At 35.0% G+C, this 16846-nt stretch overlaps 1 pseudogene; it reads left to right on the top strand.

Moving 5' to 3' along the window:
- The first annotated feature begins 11749 nt into the window (after positions 1–11749).
- LOC107878298 overlaps positions 11750–16846 on the top strand; it is a 10778-nt pseudogene continuing 5681 nt past the window's right edge.

Here is a 16846-nt window from a genome sequence, read left to right on the forward strand (position 1 = left end):
ATATATATATATATATATATATATATATATATATATTATAATTTAAGGATAAGTAAATACATACTTGAAATATATAATAAGTCAGTTACCTTGTAAAATTAACTATTATTCATGAAAAAAAAAAAATTGATACATAAAATTTATTCCCATCAATCATATTTATGAACATATATTGACACATATATAAGTAATTTTAGAAAAAAATTCTTTTAAAGTCGATACCTGAATATCAAATATAGCTCGTAACAATTTATCTTCCGGGTGTATGATGATTCTTTCACGACTTGAATATTAATTTACCTACTAAAGTATCACTCGTCTCTAACGAAGATCCTAAATAATAATATTTCATAGATTACATTTTTAAGGCCTTGATTGGGATACGTATCAAAATACTCTCTATTACGAATATCAACGAAAGGGTTTCCCAATTGATCTCGTCTTCTTTTCCCTTTGTTTGTTCTTTTCAAAAGGAAAACATTGAACATTCTTTGTTATGGTATTAATCAAAGGAGTTTCATAGTTATCCTCTCCCTTTGTTCTCCTTTCAAACTTCAGCTTATGACAGTTTTTTTTTTTCATTTCTTACAAAATTTTCTATTTGTATTAAACTCATAATGACTCCTAAACTTAAATTAATTAGAATTTTTTCAAAAAATCTTTCATTAATATCAAAGACCTCCAACTATTTCATAATGCAAATTCTTGAGTTATTATTGAATTTGCTCTTTTCATGCCATGAAAATTTATGAGCATCATACCTCTATCAATTTACTTATTGAAGGTTAGCAGCATCAAGAATGACATACACTGACAATAAACTCAACAATCTGATTGCTTCCATCATAGCTATAAAAAGGATTCATAATCGTAGAAACTCTTTATTCATGTAAATTATTAAAACACACAACACATATAAAAACAAATAACTATTCAAATCTTCTCAACAAATCAATACGATAAATTAAAAGCCTAACGGAGAAAGGTTTTGGCTGATTTCTTATTTGATTAATAATATTAGCTTCTTCATTATCAAAGATACAAAACATCGCCTACAATAACAAAGACTTTTAGTGGCAAGAAATATACACTTTAACAAATAGTACTAAGACTTTTACCGGCATTAATTTATTGACATTGAGTCCAATGTTACTATAAACTTTAGAAACAATTACAAAGAGTACTAAAAGAAGATTAAAAAAACATTAGCCTTGAGCCAAAAGATATTCATGAACTTTAGTGTTGTATAACATTGAGACGTTGCAATATATGTCTGGAAGGCCTTCGTTGATTGTGTACGAACAAAATACGAATCCAAAGGCAAGGTAAGAAAGGGTTTAACTAATGGAGATATTAACTCTTCCGGGAATTAGTAACACGTAAATCATGTCACACCAAGACCAATCAATATTTGAATGAAACAGATTTGAATGGTCGTAGTTCGGTAGGAAGAACTGGTAGTCACTACAAAAAAAATAGCATTTAGCGACACGCCATATTCGTCGTTATCATATGAAAATCCGTCGCTAAATAGAAATAGCGACGGAATAGCAACGGAATTTGTTCTGTCGCTATATTGCTCATTGCTAACCTCATAGCGACAAAAAATTGAATTCTGTCGCAAAATTTGTGACCAATTAGCGACGAAACAGTTTGGTTGTTGATATTACTGACGTACATTTCTGTTGCTATAACTTTGCTATTCCCAAAATTCATTTTGGTCGTGGCTTAATTTACGACAGAATATTTTATCGTTGATCCGTTGCAACATAATTTGGTCTACTTATTTAGCAACCAAATTTATCCATCGCTAAAGTTTTTCAGTAGCTACGACTGATGTTAGTCACTAATTTTTTGTCGCTAATTACAGCCGTCTTTAGCAACTAAATTAATCCGTCCCTAAAGTTTTTCAGTAGCAACACCAAAAGTTAGTCACTAATTTTTTGTCGCTAATAATTTTATAAGAAAATAGTTGAAACACGTAAATTATAAAATGATTAAATATCCAACATTCAAATAGATAGCAAAATTCACAACAATTATGTCCAACACCCACAATTTCAAGTATTTTATCAAACATAAACTAATGTCAAAATAGTCTATCAAAAATTAATGCAACGATCATGGACTACGAATAATATGAAGCTACGAATCAACGTTATCATCATCATCATGAGTAGGAGGAGGATCAAGCACGACCCCATCTTGTACCCTAGTACCACCAACACGCTCAATAACTATCGGAAGAAAATGAGTAGTAAGGGCCAGAATCTATTGCTTCACCAACTCCTCCATATTTGTTGTCGGTAAAGAAATCGAAGGTGGTACTGATGATGTGGAAGAATTGCAGGCACACAGTTTTTTCCCAAAGTAACTTGTAGCTTCAGATCCAAGACCAAACAATCTTTTCTTCTCTGCTCCTCCCGCAGCTTCATAATATGTCTCCAATTGATCTATTTCAGATTCACATTGTACTTTTTCCCGTATAATTTCTTCATACCTTTCCTGTAACAAGTGAAGTTATTAAAATAGACTCAAGTTCATGTCAACACAAAAGAAAAATAAGAGATGAGTATCATATCGTTAGATGTAAGTTATGGACTTACATGTAGAAGTCGGGAACGCTCACCAACAAAAGATTTTCCATCATGATTATGTGTATGGACGTGCAAATGTAACTCACTTGAAGTTGAATCTCGACCTATTTTAAGAGCCTATACAGAATTTTCAGGTATTTAGAATGAGACCAACGTACATTAGCAGTATACCAAAAGAGAATCATGATACACCACCAAGTTTCTTTGCCCTATTCTAAGCAAAAAAATGTCACCAAACATGATGGTATAGTAGCAAAATAAAGAGGAAAAATAAGAGAGTAGCAGGAAAGAATTGTTGCAAAACAAAGAGGAAAAACAAGAGAAACTGCAGCAACTGTTTGCTGAAAAAATAGCATAAAACCAGCAGCAGCTGCAATAACAGAAAACAACAGCAGTAACAATTTCCAGCAACTATTAGTGTAACAAATAAGAATGCACATGTAGAAAACAGCTGCTGCAGTTCTGGAAAACAACAACTATTGGTTTCTTGGGCAGTATGTTGCAATTCTGGAAAATAGTTGTTTGCTGGAAAGTAAACATAAAACCAGCAGCAGCTGCAATAATAGAAAACAGCAAATATGTTCCACAGAGAAAATATTTTTTTTATTGCAAGATAAATAGAGGTAAAATTGCAAATACACTACCCTCACGCACACGGTGAGATTACACTAGCTACGTTTTTGGTTGGAACCATGAAGTACAGTTAGGAACAAAATGAGGATATGTTTCATTGAAAAGATCTGCCAATAGAATTAATAAAAAAAAAGTTGATGATTGAAGAAACATCATCAATATAAATAGTAGATAGCATTTAAATATAAGTAAAGGATATTAAGGCAGATATTTTAGGGTTAAAATAGTTGCCTTACTATCCTTGTTTTGCAGCCCAAACAAGGTAGCACCACTACCAGCTGCTTGCTACGCACTTTAGACACAACCATAGCTACTAAAACAACGAAGTAACGACTTAAAACTAATCAGCTATTTCAAGGTACGTAGCAGTAGACCAGAGCATCACATATAGCGCCAAAATAAAGTGGAAAAAATGGCATGTCAACAGCCAAAAGAACATAGCAGCAACCCAAACAAAATAACTTTCTGGGTTGATGAACAATTTTCATGAAATATATGCTTACAAGTTTTTTCCGGTGCTCTCCAGCTGTGATAGAGCCACCAGTGTGTTTCCCAACATCTACTTTATGTCCACCACAACAATTCTTTGAATTTATCTCGGACTTCTTAACACAGTCATCACTTTGCCAAAGTTCCATCCACTTTTCCCACACATGGTCATTTACAAATTTCGGTTGAACCGTAGCTCTATGCTTCTTTATATTGGAAATAAAATTCTTGTAGCATAATGCAGCCTTCTTCATCCATTGTTGCTTCACTAGAACTTCACTAACGGAAGCATCCCAATAGAAATTCTTCTGAAATTCAGTTTAAAGTAATATAATTAAGTGTTAGCTGCAAACTCAAACAACTTCTATTGATTATGATCTTAAAAAACATACCTTGAATTCTCCAAAATAACCATCTTTGACATCTTGTGAAACACCTTTCCAGTTGATCCCATTAGGATCAACTTTAGTTTTGAAAGACAATGTAATGGAACTGGAGCATTTGGAAGATGGTTCCAACCTGTACAAGATGTAAGGTGTTCATCATCATCACCCCAATACAACATATATCCTGATTCACAACAATCAATCTTTTCAACTGGCAAACCCAAGCTACGCACTAACTTCTTCATATGATAATAGTTATCAAGCATGATGTTATCTTCAGGTAAAGACTCCTTAAGCAATTGCATCATTTGGTTATAGCCTCTCTGTGACATATTGTTCTCCATTTTAATATTCAACATTCGAGAGACAACTGCAAGTTGAGAGAGGGATGAACCGGGATATAATTTTGCATCAGCAGCATTTAACAAATCATAAAATTTTTTAGAAACGAGATTAGGATCTTCCTCTAATGAATGTTGAAAAGGATGAGATGATTCGGGTTCACTATTGCTATAAGATTGCCAGCTTGAACCCTGAGAAAAGTTGGGACCAGCTCAAAATCATTTATCGGTATGGATTCTCTTCAAATATTGGTTGACCATCACCATGCAATGCATTACCATAAGAAGTCTCACTTATATCATCTCTTTCCCCTTGATGCTTCCAAATAAAATAGTTCTCAATAAATCCAGATTGATAAAGGTGACATTTAATAGTTTCAACATCCATGAATTTATAGTTCTGATATTTTGCACATGGACATCTAACTTTGTCACCACTCATACTATTTGGTTGAGAACATACAAATTGAATAAATTCATCCACCCCGATTACAAATCTAGAGTATAAACCCCCTCGGCCAGCTAACCTCTCATACATCCAACTACACTCTAGATTATTCATGTTCCTATTAAGGTTGAAATAAAAAAAAAAAGGATAATCAGTGCTAATTAACCAGCTTAATAAGAAACACGACAATTAGTCTTAATTAATAATTAACCTTGTTGGAAATTTTTATTAACAAATACGATAATGTATGATCAGTCTCTATATAAAGAACTACTTAGCAAAGAAAGCATAATTAAGTTGATCAATTGATAGTTAAATAGTTTCACTAAATTATTCAAACTTATGCTCTTAAAGTAGAAAACAAAACTAGTTTACCTTTAAAATAAGATAAAAGTGATACATACTTCTATTTTAAGTTACAAACATAATCGAGAAGCCAACAAGCTTACCAAGATAAAAGTCGAAAGAAAGTTTTAAAACACACCTGATTGAATACAATACTCTACTTATTTTACCACCAATCTACAACTGCACTACACCAATTCCAGTAAAAAGACACCTGAAAGATAAGTGTATCAAATAAGTATTTGAATACATGACACACCCCGTTAACATTTCTGCAGAATCCAAGCAACATTGATGTACATGCAAAACATTTGTAAAGAATCGATTATTGGTTAAAACTATTTCCCTTATATATTTTAGAGCTTCCGTGGAATATAGAAGTATTAAGGAATAGCTTTTTTTTCTTCAGTATAGTTGGATAAATAACATATGATGTATATATGATGGCTAAATAACATGGAATAATTTTTTATCTTCAGTACAGTTGGATAATTTTATTATGTGTTTTGTGAAATACCTCTAAATTTTCATACAATTGCAAGACTAACTTAAGGATTCAAAAAGCTCCTCTTATAATTAGAGAAGAAGTTAATGCATCACTTTGGAGGCATTGGTTGCTATAGACTACCCTAAGAAGAAAACCACTTGTTTAACTTTAATTATGAAATTGATACGTATGATTCAAACCATACACATTGATGCTCGATATATAAAGGACAAGGGTATATTTCAAAACAATCCAGTTTCAACTTCTAACTTCGCCATTCAACTAATAAACCGACCACATAAGACAAAAGTTTACATTGCTTCACTAGCCATAGTCCAAAGGAATTATTATGATGCTTTTGTATCAGTATCCAAACAATCCTCCAGCATGCTTTTAGACTTACAATGTGAAGAAGCTAATCTTTCCCTTCCTGGACGAATAAATACTCAAAAGCGCTAAAGCATATTCCAACTACCAAAGATGGATTTCTACCATAGGACTAGGCAAAGTTAAATGCCTCAGAGGATAGCTCTACGTCACAAAACATACAAATAGACAAAATTTTGTTGAAGTAAGCTTAAAATAACACAACCCATTATAGAAATATTTCAATATGTAGCGGGGAATTAAAAACCAGTAGGATGACTCAATAAACCAAAGTTGTTGATTTTTTATGAGAAGTCAAACTTTCTACATTATTGGTTGATGCCTTTCTTCCTAAACCACCTCACTGGACGGATTAAATGGCAAATAAAGGCCAAGACAGGGTAGTAGTGTCACACATCATAACAACACTTACAAAGAACAGAAAGAGAAACATACCTCAAATAGCTGGTTCCATTAAAGCCAAAAGAAAGTAGTCGCGAATCAAGAATCTTTCCTTGCAGATCAGTTCAGAAATTACATGCAAATGGAATTAATCAGTTGAATAGAGGTCAAATTAGAAGCACGTATCCAAGAACTTGAAGATCGGAAGCTGATTCAGTAAAAAGGAAGACAAGTGAAGCAAGAGTAGTGAAGAATTTTGATCTAGAAATGGAGAGGCACATCAGTATAGAGGGGAAAGTATCTCATTTTAGAGAGGAAGAGATGGGGGGTGGGTGGAAATGAATAAAACCGTAGAGCTCCCTCCTTTTCTATAGTAAAAATAATTAATTAGAAAACTATAATTAATATTTTACGACGGCATAGTTGGTCGCTAAACAAAAAACTTTTTTTTTAAAAGAAAAATGAAGGGCACCGACGAAAGTTTGTTGCTAAATCCGTTGCTACGAAATAATTAACATAGCGACCAAAAAATTCTTTGCTAATCCGTCATTAAATTTGGGCGCCAATTTTTCCCGTTATTATTTAGTGACGAAAATCAAATTCCGTCACTGATTCGTTGCTAAGAACATATAAAAAAATTGGACTGCAACGTCTGCGACCAAATTGAATGTTCCGTTGCTAATCCGTCGCTACATAGTAACGAAAGTTGGTCTGTCAGTAAATTTCGTCGCTAAACACAGTTTTTTGTAGTGAGTAGACACAAAATAAGGGGCAATCCGGCTTTTTGTCCTACATGTTCCTTCATAGAGAGTAAAATCGTTCTAGTTGGATCCACATTTAGGCTTACATGTCTCGGTTTAAAGAACTACCTGATGCCACATCCTTTGCTCTTGATGGATGGCAGCTAGATTGTCGATTGCCTAGTTCAATAATTGCTATCTTGCTAAACAACAACCTTATCTTCGCCTTTAATCCCTTCTATCCTTGTAATACCAACTTTGACATTCTCGTTCCTGGTTACTTTTTTTTTTCATTTCCTTTACCTTCGACTTGCCATTTAACAAATTCAAAAGGCCTGGAGTCGTTCAAAGTGAATAGGCCACAAATAGAGTTGAACCAAGTAGCACTGCAAAGGCATAATGATAGTAGGGTCGGGATATCCCCGCTCTCCGAACCGGACGTGAGGGTCTCCCCTCATCCGGCTCTCTGTATGGAAATCTCCACTCACTGCTTCCCCTAATATCCTCCCTTTACCACATCACGAGGGTTTACATGAGATCCCGGAGGCTCGCTCGGTAAGGTTTTTATACCATACCTTTTGACTTACCTCTGCTCTAGTAGTTACTGAACTCACTATAGTAGTTTGCCTGGCCAAGTTTATTTCTATGCCCCTTTTTCTTAAAATAAATTTATGCACTAGAGTTCCCATTTCCTCAGGTAGATTACATATAAGAATACAAGTTTTTTGCTTTCTTTGATTCCCAATGATTTTAGTTAGAGTTATTGTTTATTCTGGACAGTTTCAGTTGCTTTTGCTGTCGGTCTAGATTAGGGACAAAGGGACTAGAGTCAACCTTACTCCCTTCATATGAGTTGGATGTCTTACGCCCTTATCACTATGCATAGGGGTTCCCCCCCCCCCCCCCCTTAAAATGAATATAAACTTTCTCCCTATGTTATTGGCTAGTCGGGATTGATAGCAAAGAGAACACTGGCTTGAGGGAACTATGCCCTAGTAGTACACTTTCTTTATAAGGGAACTATGTGGGGGAACTTACTTCACTTGCTTATCCGGAGACAAAAACATATTAGGGTAGTCCCATTACTTAAAGTAAGATAATGAAAATTATTTTAGTAAAAGTTATGCCCCTTAGCTTAGATACATGGGAGAAAAGATAGTCACGCTTGCTAACCCTGATAGTCCATTAAAGGAAAGAAAATGAACACCAACTGAAACCATCGAGAAATCCTTAGCATGAAAAGCGAAAAGGACAGCAACTGGCTCTCAATAAACTCCTACTAAATGTCTAGCAAGAGCAACTTGAGCTTGATCTTAATCCTTAGGAAAAGTAACCGACAATTGCTTAAAGAGATCTCGCATAGACCCTTGTGGTATAACTTTTATTTATGGGTGATTTTTATTTGTGGATGTTTTGGCCGAGTGGTCATTTGTGTCCATTCCGATTGTTTAAAGTTATTTGAGGTATAAAGGGCCAAATAAATAAAAGTCTTATGCATAAAAAAGAAAGAAGACTGATTTTGTAGGGTTTTCTTATAGAAAAAAAAAAAGCAAACAACATAAATCCCAATAGTTTGAAATTTAATTACAGAAAATTCTGACATTTTGCATAATTAATAAAAATCCCAATTTGGTCCAGCGAGATACATAATTGGCTCTCGATATATCCAACAAAGATACATTTTTTCCTTTGTACAGATACATAATTAGCTCCTGATATATATTTTTTATTTTGGATTTGTCGAGATACATAATACATCCAATGAAGATATATTTTTTCCTTTATAAAAATACATAATTAGCTCCCGATATATATTTTTAAAATTTTGGGTCTGTCAAGATACATAATTAGTTCTCTGATACATTCAACGAAGATATATAATTAGTTGAGATTTTTGCAATTATTTTGTAAGGATAGAAATTTATGTAAATATGCTAAGTTAAGGTGTATGTTTATGTTATTTAAAAAAAAAAAGCAAAAAAACCAACCATTTATGTAGTTTACCCAGTTATCCCTTAAATATACAACATTTGATTGTTTAACGCAAGTTATAACAACTCTTTTTAGTTTGTAACTTATAGCAATTTTATTTTTTTTGTAAAAAAATAATAAAAATAGAATTTTTAATTTTCAAAAACATATTTTTTATTTTTGGTAAAAAAAAAGCATACCCTTCAAAATAGATGGTAGTTATTAAAGGATGTCAATCACCCCCAATTTCTCTCAAACAATTTTAAAGAAGCTTCTTTTTCTCTAAAAATATTCTTCTTTTCCAACAATAATCTTCTTCAACAAATCAACAAAATATACTAATTGAAGCACAAAATATCTCAATTAAGGGTGGTATTTAAGGCATTGAATTGGATTTAAATACTAACTAAAGTATTTTAATTGAAATTGTGGTTATTCAAAGGAAAAAAATGAAAACAACGGATCGATTGTGTGAAAACACAGAGGGTGATAATTTACATTCAATCATGACACAACATGAAGGTAGATGAAATATCACAAGTGTTTTTTTATGTATTCAATCATAATTTCTCAAATAATTTTGATATTTATAGCGAGAAATTCGATTATAATACTAACTTAAGTATTTTAATTGAAGCTGAAGTTATTCAAAATGAAAAAAAATGAAAAAGAAAAAATGATTTTCTCATAATATGGATGGTGATAATTACATTCAATCATACAACATGGAGGAAGCTGGAATATCACATATAATTTCAATCTTTTTCAATGTTTAAATTCTTCTAATTCCATACATAAAATTATGTTGATTTGATTATATTTTATTTGTTTTGTATTGATTTAGAAAAGTACACATGTGAATTTCAAATTCGAAGAAATTGTTTATTATTAAAAAACGGAATACAATGACCCGATCAATGTGATTGCATTTTGGTGTGCAGGTGTATTTAAATCAAGGAAAGGTGAATAGAAATTTCTTCATCAAGTATCCATTGTGTATAATGTTGAGGAATGTGACTATGGATGTAATAGTGTAGTGTCGAATTCATTGTTGATGAAAATAGTTTACATTCAATTAAAGAAATTCGGGAGATAAAAGATCTATATTAAAATAATTGCTTGGGGCCAAAACAATAATCACTAAAATGTAAATCTACCAATTCAACCGTTAAACATAATGTGATTAGTTGTTTTTGTTTCACCATTAAGATGCACATTGATTGTATTGTATTGTATTGTATTAAAGAGGTATATAAATTCGTATTGTATGAAAAAGGTATATAAATAGATGTCCCATATAATATGATTAGTTATTTCGTATTGTATGAAAAGAGTATTTAAAAAAGATACTTCATGACGTGATTAGTTATTTCATGTTTCATGAAAATTGTATCGAAATTGATATCATGCAGTTGTAGCAGTGAATTAATTTAGTATGTAGTATGATATTTTAGGCATCAGGTAATATATTGTTTCAAAGATTGAGTCTTTGACAACATGTGTTGTTGAGAATTTTGTAATGGAATGAGTATGTAAATTGGTATCACCTTACTAGAATATCATAATTCAAAAAATACAAGTTTGTATATTTATTTCATACACTAAAATAAATAATAACATACAATATTTGGTGTCAATTTCTATACCAACTTCTATAATTATTATACTCATTTCATATAAATATAACATGTAAGAAACTATTTTATAAACCTTAAGCGAAATATTGATTTTATATAGGTTTCATACACGAAAATTCTAAGAAAAATTCTATATAACATGTTCAATTTATATACTCATTCAAATCGAAGCAACTTTGAATCTCAAAAAAGAAATATATGACGGAAAAATCAACTTCATACGTAAGATATATATATCGTTCAGTAAAAAAAAAAGAGAAAAAATTAATTTATGGTAAAGAAGTGAATTAATGGTTGAGAAATCTTTCATCAGTAAAGTGACAATGAAAAATCGTGTAAATATTGAAATAATAACTTAATTAATAAAGTTTTAAGAAGTCAAATATTGTGTACCAATGTAAAAAAAATATCTTTACTATATTTTGCTTCTTAATTTAAGAACTAATTTTGTAACTTAATTAATAATAAAATAAAAAAGAGATAGTTATTGATATCAACAATAACACTTGCCATGATTATCAAAAGATTTAATGAAGAGAAATAAATATTAAGTGCTATAAATAAGGAGATAATGTGAATATTAATTATTAAAAAAATAATGTTTTATTATTATTATTTTTTTAAATTCTTAAAAGTTATTATAACTTGCAATTATTTCTTTAATTCAATAATTATTAAAAAGTATTGCTATAACTTATAATAAACAATCTTAATAACTATATTTGACATAATTTTCCATCATCAAAATCACTCTGGCTCAAACACATTAAAACTTGGCCGGATCAGACGGGTCATATGGGTTTAGGCTAGTTTCCTAGGGCGTAAATCAATGTGAGTCAGACTTATAAGCCCATATTTGCAAAAACGAAAGCCCAATCCAAATAGTTCAGACTTCAAAAACCAACAGGCCCAAATTATCACTCACCATCAGCTAAACTTTGAGCATTATTCCCTTGTTCAAAGCTCCAAGTGACAGTGGGTGAGCGAGCGAGTCAGAAGAGTAGCGAGGCCATTGATGATGATGGCGAAAGTGAAATAACCAATGGGGATCGTAGGTCTTCATGTAGTTTCAAATGCCAGAGAAGTTCTCATTAATCTTTATACGAAAACCCTAGAGGAGATCAAGGCTGTGCCGGAGGATGCAGAATATCGCAAAGATGTGGAAAGCTTCACGCGCCGCTGTTTAAGTGTATGTCAGGAGGAATAAGTTTTTGAAATGATTGAGAAGCGGCTTGGTTGTGGTCTGGTTGAAAAGTTAATTGAGGACGCTCAGCATGAGCTTAATCTCGTTGGCCGCATGAACGGTCCGTACACTAACAAACTTTTGTCTTCCCTTTTTTCTGAATTTGTATGCAATTGTTAACAACGACAACAACATATCAGTGTATTCCCACATAGTGGGGTGTAGGGTGTACGCAGACCATGCCCTACCTCAGGTGTAGTTAGAACTGATATCAGTATAGCAAAATAATACTAACACCGATATCCACAAAATAATACTACAACCACAAGATAATACTAAAAACTATTTATTTGAAATTATATACATCACTGAACACACAAATAAAGAACACTCCTCTACTCTACTGTAACCGACACACTCCCACCCCCTAACCCTCTGCCCTAGTCCGTGTCTTCCATACCTTCCTATCGAGGGTTATGTCCTCTATAAGCTGTAACTGTTCCATATTATGCCTAATCACCTCCCTCCAATATTTCTTTGGCCTACCTCTACTCCACCTAAAACCATCCATAGCCAGTATCTCACATCTCCCGCATTAGACCATCAGAGCCCCTCTTCATCACGTGCCTGAACCAACGTAACTACACTTCTCGCATCTTATCCTCCACTGAAGCCACCCCTACCTTCTCCTGAATAATTTCATTCCACACCCTATATTTTTCGGTATGGCCACATATCCATCGCAATATCCTCATCTCCGCCACCTTCAAACTTTGAATGTGGGAGTTCTTAACTGGCCAATTCTCCGTTCCATACAGCATAGCCATTCGAACTGCCACTCCGTAGAACTTACCTTTAGGTTCGGGGTACCTTTTTATCACATAAAACTCCCGACACGAGCCTCCATTTCAACCACCCTGTCCCAATACGATGCGTGAGATCCTCATCTATCTCACCATTGCCCTGAATCATAAACCCTAGATACTTGAAATTCTCCCTTCTCTGAATGGCTTTAGAGTCTAGCTCCACAACCACGTCAGCCTTTTACGACACATGACTAAACTTACATTACAAATACTCCGTCTTGGTCCTGCTCAATCGAAATTTTTAGACTCAAGGGTCTGTCTCCAAATCTTCAACTTATCATTAACTCCTCCCCGAGTCTCGTCAATCAATACCACATCATCAGCAAATAACATATACCAAGGTAGCTCCCCTTGAATATGTCGCGTCAAAACATCTATCACCAAGGCAAATAAAAAAGGGCTAAAAGTCAATCCCTGGTGCAAACCTATCGAAATCGAAAAATGCTCCGAATCTCTACCCACCGTCCTCACACGAGTCTTTGCGCCATCATACATATCTTGAATCGATCTAGTGTACGCCACGGGCACCCCTCTAGCCTCCAAGCACCTCCACAGAATCTCCCTGGGAACTCTGTCATATGCCTTCTTAAGATCAATAAACACCATGTGCAAGTCCTCTTTCTTCTCTCGAAATTGCTCCACTAATCTCCTCACAAGGTGAATGGCCTCCGTAGTCGAGCGACCTAGCATGAAACTGAACTGATTCTCATAGATAGTCACGATCCTTCTCAACCTCAACTCTACCACCCTTTATCAAACCTTTATCGTATGACTCAACAACTTGATACCTCTATAATTGTTGCAACTCTGGATGTCTCCCTTGTTCTTATACAAAGGAATCATTGTAATCCACATCCACGCTTCAGGTATTTTTGCCGCCCTAAAAATGATGCTAAACAACCTTGTCAACCACTCCAAACCTGCCCCGCTAGTGCTCTTCCAAAAATCCACTGGAATCTCATATGGCCCCGTCGCCCTACCCTGACGCATCTTGCGAATAGTCCCGTTGACCTCTTCAACCTTGATACGCCTACAATAATTATAATCGCGACACTTCTCAGATTTCTCTAAGTCCCCCAACACAAAACCTTTGTCCCCTCGTCGTTCAAAAGTTTATCAAAATAGGACTACCCCCTCTTCCTAATGAGAGCATCATCAACCAACACTGTACCATCCTCTTCCTTAATGCATTTTACTTGGTCAAGGTTACGAGCCCTCCGCTTCCTGGCCTTGGCAAGCCTATATAACTTCTTATCCCCATCTTTCTCCTCTAAAGTCGCATACAAACTCTCAAAAGTTGTTGTCTTAGCCGTCGTAACTGCTAACTAGCCTCTTTCTTAGCTACCTTATACTGCTCCTTATTCGTCTGCCTTTCCTCATCATTATTTCTCTCAACTAACTTAGCATAAGCCACCTTCTTACACTCCACCTTTCTCTTAACCTCTTCATTTCACCACCAGTCCCCTCGATGCTTTCCAGATCGACCTCTCGAGACACCCAATACCTCTCAAGCGATCTCCTTAATGCAACTGATAGTCGTCTCCCACATACTCTCCACATCCCCTCTACTCTCTAAATCCCCCATACTCTTCAACTTCTCCCCCATTTCTAAAGCACTAGCCAAAGTCAACCTACCCCACTTAATCCCGGGTCGAGCCTCCACACTCCTCTTCTATCGGCCCTTATTAATTACCACGTCCATCACCAACAACCTATGTTGAGTTGAAAGATTCTCGCTAGGTATGACCTTACAGTCTTTACAAATCGCTCTATCACCCTTCCTAAGGAGCAAAAATTCTATCCGGGTCTTGGCTACCAAACTACAAAAGGTAATAAGATGTTCCTCCCTCTTTGGGAAGCTTGAATTCACCACCCATAACCCAAAAGCCCTAGCAAAATCTAAAAGAGAAACTCCTTTTCCATTTCGATCCCCGAAACTGAAATCGCCATGCACATCATCATACCTTCTCGGTATAGACCCAATATGCCCATTGATATCCCCTCCAACAAACAACATCTCTGAGCTCGAAATGCCACTAACCACTCATCCAAAGCCTCCCAAAACTCTTCTTCTCCTCCTCGTCCAAACCTGTTTGCGGAGCGTAGGCACTAATAACGCTCAATGAAGACCCCCCAACGACCAACCTAATCTAATCGACATCAACCTATCGTTTACCCATTTAACCTCTACCATCTACCCCCAAAGCTCTTCATCTACTAAGATACCTACCCCATTTCTATGCCTCATACTACCCGAGTACTACAACTTATACCCGTCCGCATCCCTCGCCTTAGAGCCTACCCATTTGGTTTCCTAGATACAAGCTATACTAATCTTCCTTTTCCTAAGAATCTTCACGAGCTCTAGAACTTAGCTTGAAGAGTCCCTATGTTCCAAGAACTAATTCTCAACTTGGACTCTCCCTTACCCCACCTAACCCTACTACCCCTGGCCCCCAATCCCAAACTCGATCCTAGACCCACCCCTAACCCAATGCTAGCCCCCACCCCCACTCTCACCCTAGAACCTAGTTCAGACCTCAACCCCAACCTAGAACATGACCCTAGCTTATCATCGACCACTAAAACCACTATTCAATGAAAGAAAGAAAAAAGGCGAGTAAATAGGTAAGGCTAAGAAACAAAAAGAAAAGACTAAAAAGACGTAAAGGTAATAATGAGATAAATCTATAGAGAGAAAATCAAGAAACAATCACATATACCCACAGCCACAATCACTATCCAGTTTGACAACCAATTATCAATAACAACTCTACTAATCAGAATACGTCTAATCAGCTTTAGAAAGTAAAACCAACACAAGCAAAAATACCAACACGGTAAAAGAGAAACTGAAACCAATAATCCCATAAGAACAGTCAAGATAAATAATCAAGGAACCAAGAAAGAAATGACTGAAGATATATATCAATGACACGGGGCATATAAAATAGAAGAGATGAAATGAGGGCACCTGATCCTGTAAAAAGAGGAAGTGATGGTGTTTTCTTTATCTTTTGTTGGATTCCGACAATTTGGTGGAGAAATTGGTCGCCGGGGAATGTTGCTGCCGCCGCTTTTACCCACTATTGATATCACCCCTGATATGAATACCGAAAAATGTGCTGGCCGCCGATAAAACCTGTTGTCGGAGTAATCTGCCGGAGCTGGTTACCACTGCTTTTTGGTCATTGCCGGACCAGCGATTCCAATAGTTAAAAGAGGTTTGTGTCTCGCTGGAAATATGGGGTGCCGGCAGAGAAAAAGATAGGGAGAGAAGGATCAAGAGAGAGAAATGGGTTGAATGGATCCGATACGGGGAAATTTTTTCCTCTTTTTTTTGCTTTTGGTTATACTATGTGAAATGATTAATGAGACAATAGTAGATCTATGTTTTGATTTTCCTGTTTGGTACTATGATTATGGGGGATTGGCCTTGGTGAGAAATGTAGGATAGTAAGATAAACTACTGTTGTGGTGATCTACCGATGATAGTTTTCAACCTCAATTGATAACCTTTCAAGATTAATAATGTTAGCATAAATCATATCCAATTGCGCACTAACAAGAGGTTCAAATTTGCTTCATTTGATGCAATGTTCACTTTGTCAAAAATATATAATCTTGGTCTTCCTGTCTACCATTAAAAGTGTAACACCCCGATTCGTTGAACCGGAATGCTACACGGTGCTCATGACCCCGAGGGACCACAAGCTAACCCATGACTGATATCTGTACCTGTATACTGCAAATCATGATATAATAATACGGAATACATAGAACTGTAAGGCCATAAGGTTCAACTGAATAAAATCATGTGGGTGAAAATACCCAAAACAACTCAATCTGAAAGCTAAGTCTGAACATAAATTTGAACATAAAGGGTTTCATGCATGAACAACACTGACTGACTAATATGAACGTGGGAGTGAAAACACACATATATAGAAACTGG

Source organism: Capsicum annuum, chromosome 7 (assembly GCF_002878395.1).
Source record: "Capsicum annuum cultivar UCD-10X-F1 chromosome 7, UCD10Xv1.1, whole genome shotgun sequence".
NCBI lineage: Eukaryota > Viridiplantae > Streptophyta > Magnoliopsida > Solanales > Solanaceae > Capsicum > Capsicum annuum.